The sequence below is a fragment of the Arachis duranensis genome, chromosome 1 (genome assembly GCF_000817695.3).
Source record: "Arachis duranensis cultivar V14167 chromosome 1, aradu.V14167.gnm2.J7QH, whole genome shotgun sequence".
Classification (NCBI taxonomy): Eukaryota; Viridiplantae; Streptophyta; class Magnoliopsida; order Fabales; family Fabaceae; genus Arachis; species Arachis duranensis.
The window spans coordinates 34,716,687-34,721,119 of record NC_029772.3 but is presented as its reverse complement, the minus strand read 5'-3'; the positions used below and the strand labels follow the sequence as shown (position 1 = coordinate 34,721,119).

Sequence of the window (4,433 nt, the reverse complement as noted above, 5' to 3'; positions counted from 1 at the left end):
AAAATATAATTTAAACTATGTAATTGTCTTATACCAGCGGCTCATAAAAAATATTTTCATATTTTTATTTTTAAAAACATAAATTTAACATGAATGAATAACAATTAATTATAAAAAAATAAATAGATTTTAAATTATTTAAGATATGTAGAAAACAAAAAATAATTAAATTTAAATTGAAAAAAATAAAAAGTTACATTATTATTATTATTATTAATTATTAATTTTTATTTTGATTATATTTATTTTTATAACAAATATTCGAAAAAAATTAAATTTTATGTTCGTTTTTTATTATATATTTTACTTTTTTTACTACTCGTTTAAGTTAAAGTTCTTACTTATTGGGTTATGTTTACTTCCAAAAAAAGGATGCTTGTGAAGTTATTTTTATTTTTTTTATAGGAGTACATCCATTATATCATAATTTTAATAGTTAACATAAATTTTATAAAAATAAAAAATGTTATACGTATTTTAATTACTTTCAAGAGTAAATTATATGTACTCCTAAAGTTAAAAAATAGGCTTAACTTATTCTATAATAAATATTTTTTTAATTCATTTAATTTATAAAAAGAATACCATTATTTCGTTTATCCTAAAAATAAAAAAACGAAAATTAATATTCATACTTTTGACTAACAGGATAAGAATAATATATAAAAAAACCTTGAAATAAAGATAAAAATCATAAATTTGGAATTCAAAAATATAAAATATTTAGAAGATAAACTAATTATCTAAATGTAATTTTTTTTAAACCACTTAATAAACTCAGATAAATACATAATATTATATGCAAAATAAATCATAACATATTGGCATAAAAGATAATTTTTTATAAATACAAAAAAAAAAACTAAACTCCTAATTTTATTTCAATTTGGGAACTTGCGCCAAAAAAACCGAGCTTAATTCAAATCACTCTTTAATCTACACCAAAAACCTTAAGCTTGACTAAAAACCGCCCCTTATCTTTTAGTTTCGAAACTCATTCAACATTTCACTAGCCGGCCCTAATCCGCCTCTGCATGTCTCCCTCTCCTCGGGCTCAGATCTCGCAACCCCACCAGCCTCCGATTTCGTGCCGCTGGTAACACCAACGCTCGTGATACACGCGCACAGATCACTCGCTCACGCTGCTGTACCTATTGCCTGTGGTCGCCCCCTCCGATCTCAACCCTCGCACCTCCAGTAGCCTCCGACATCGCACTTCAGGCGACAGTCACAATCGTGCTTTGCGTTCACTGGTGGTAGCTCTTAGTCGGTCAAACTGCTCAACGTCGAGAACTTCTCCAGGTTTTTTTTTTTTACAATTTTAATCCTTTGTAAATTTTTGTGTTATCTGGTATTTCTGTATTTCCGGAAAAAATAAGGGATTAGATGATGGTTTATAAATGGGCATGTGTCTATATTATTTGGATTCATGTTAGTAAGGATTTATTATTTTGTTGCCGGCCTCGTACAGAGCAGCAATCGCAAAGCCAAGATTGGCATAACGCAGCAACCTAGCACTAGAATCCCTAATACGGTAACATGACGCATATTAAGCAAATAGTTTGATATCCCTAATACGGTAACATGATTTTTATTTTTTCTGAGTTCTTTTGATGATGTCGATGACTGTGTTGCAGGCATTTAGAATACTATGACGCGTAAACATAATATCTCCGGACAGTCAATCCTCGAAGAGTTACGAAGACAAAGTGAAGACATAAACTTGAGTTCGGAAGATGGGTTGGAACAAATTAGGCTCAATGATGATGGGGATGAAATTTCAGAGACGGAGATGTTAAATCAAAGTGGTGGTGATCTACCAGAACGTGTTGCACCTAAGAATAAAAGAGATGAAAATGAGCCACTGCTTGTGAAAGTTAAAGGTAAGTTTATTCAGACTCTAACTACTCTCTCAGTCCAATTTATTGACTTTGTGCTGGTTGTTTTTTTTTCACTCTTTTTTTTAGTTTACGCAACTCAGTTTTTGTTCCCTTTCATTTTGGTTCCTTCTTTGTTTGCTCTGCACAAAGCATATTTGTGAATTTTCTGTCTTCTCTTGGATATGTGTAACTATATATATATATATATTTTAAAGTGATTGGATGGTGAATTCTATGGTGTAGAATGTAATTTTTTTCTATACATATTGAACTTAGGTGGAAGCTGTAAAAAATGGACACCTTCTGTATTGTACTCTATGTTCAATAAGGTCTTGTAGTCTCTTGTAAAAAAGTAGGGACTTATTTAATTCCAAATTCAATTCTGGTCCAAATTTTTAACTTATCAAAAAAATTTAATCTGCCTAATTAACACTTTCATTCAAAAATTAATTTCGATTAATATTTAATACAAACAAACAAATTACTACAAACTATCTTGTTGTTTATCCAAGAGACTACAAGACCTTATTGAACATAGAGTACAATACAGAAGGTGTCCATTTTTTACAGCTTCCACCTAAGTTCAATATGTATAGAAAAAAATTACATTCTACACCATAGAATTCACCATCCAATCACTTTAAAATATATATATAGTTACACATATCCAAGAGAAGACAGAAAATTCACAAATATGCTTTGTGCAGAGCAAACAAAGAAGGAACCAAAATGAAAGGGAACAAAAACAGAGTTGCATAAACTAAAAAAAAGGGTGAAAAAAAAAACAACCAGCACAAAGTCAATAAATTGGACTGAGAGAGTAGTTAGAGTCTGAATAAAGTTACCTTTAACTTTCACAAGCAGTGGCTCATTTTCATCTCTTTTATTCTTAGGTGCAGCACGTTCCGGTAGATCACCACCACTTTGATTTAACATCTCCGTCTCTGAAATTTCATCCCCATCATCATTGAGCCTAATTTGTTCCAACCCATCTTCCGAACTCAAGTTTATGTCTTCACTTTGTCTTCGTAACTCTTCGAGGATTGACTGTCCGGAGATATTATGTTTACGCGTCATAGTATTCTAAATGCCTGCAACACAGTCATCGACATCATCAAAAGAATTCAGAAAAAATAAAAATCATGTTACCGTATTAGGGATATCAAACTATTTGCTTAATATGCGTCATGTTACCGTATTAGGGATTCTAGTGCTAGGTTGATGCTAGTGTTATGCCAATCTTGGCTTTGCGATTGCTGCTCTGTACGAGGCCGGCAACAAAATAATAAATCCTTACAACATGAATCCAAATAATATAGACACATGCCCATTTATAAACCATCATCTAATCCCTTATTTTTTCCGGAAATACAGAAATACCAGATAACACAAAAATTTACAAAGGATTAAAATTGTAAAAAAAAACCTGGAGAAGTTCTCGACGTTGAGCAGTTTGACCGACTAAGAGCTACCACCAGTGAACGCAAAGCACGATTGTGACTGTCGCCTGAAGTGCGATGCCGGAGGCTACTGGAGGTGCGAGGTTTGAGATCGGAGGGGGCGACCACAGGCAATAGGTACAGCAGCGTGAGCGAGTGATCTGTGCGCGTGTATCACGAGCGTTGGTGTTGCCAGCGGCACGAGATCGGAGGCTGGTGGGGTTGCGAGATCTGAGCCCGAGGAGAGGGAGACATGCAGAGGCGGATTAGGGCCGGCTAGTGAAATGTTGAATGAGCTTCGAAACTAAAAGATAAGGGGCGGTTTTTAGTCAAGCTTAAGGTTTTTGGTGTAGATTAAAGAGTGATTTGAATTAAACTCGGTTTTTTTGGCGCAAGTTCCCAAATTGAAATAAAATTAGGAGTTTAGTTTTTTTGTGTATTTATAAAAAATTATCTTTTATGCCAATATGTTATGATTTATTTTGCATATAATATTATGTATTTATCTAAGTTTATAAAGTGGTTTAAAAAAAATTACATTTAGATAATTGGTTTATCTTTTAAATATTTTATATTTTTGAATTCAAAATTTATGATTTTTATCTTTATTTCAAGGTTTTTTTATATATTATTCTTATCCTGTTAGTCAAAAGTATGAGTATTAATTTTCGTTTTTTTATTTTTAGGATAAACGAAATAATGGTATTCTTTTTATAAATTAAATGAATTAAAAAAATATTTATTATAGAATAAGTTAAGCCTATTTTTTAACTTTAGGAGTACATATAATTTACTCTTGAAAGTAATTAAAATACGTATAAAATTTTTTATTTTTATAAAATTTATGTTAACTATTAAAATTATGATATAATGGATGTACTCCTATAAAAAAATAAAAATAACTTCACAAGCATCCTTTTTTTGGAAGTAAACATAACCCAATAAGTAAGAACTTTAACTTAAACGAGTAGTAAAAAAAGTAAAATATATAATAAAAAACGAACATAAAATTTAATTTTTTTCAAATATTTGTTATAAAAATAAATATAATCAAAATAAAAATTAATAATTTAAAATAGAAGATAAAAGTAAAAATAATTAAAGATGTTTAATA

At 30.4% G+C, this 4,433-nt stretch overlaps 1 long non-coding RNA gene across 1 annotated transcript; it reads right to left on the bottom strand.

The window, feature by feature from the left end:
* Positions 1-2,731: 2,731 nt before the first annotated feature.
* LOC127747466 (uncharacterized) lies at positions 2,732-3,636 on the bottom strand. Its single transcript, XR_008009335.1, has 3 exons — positions 3,307-3,636; positions 3,075-3,141; positions 2,732-2,971 (listed from the first exon to the last, which is right to left on the bottom strand). It is a non-coding gene; the product is annotated as an uncharacterized LOC127747466 (long non-coding RNA).
* Between the last annotated feature and the right edge of the window lie 797 nt (positions 3,637-4,433).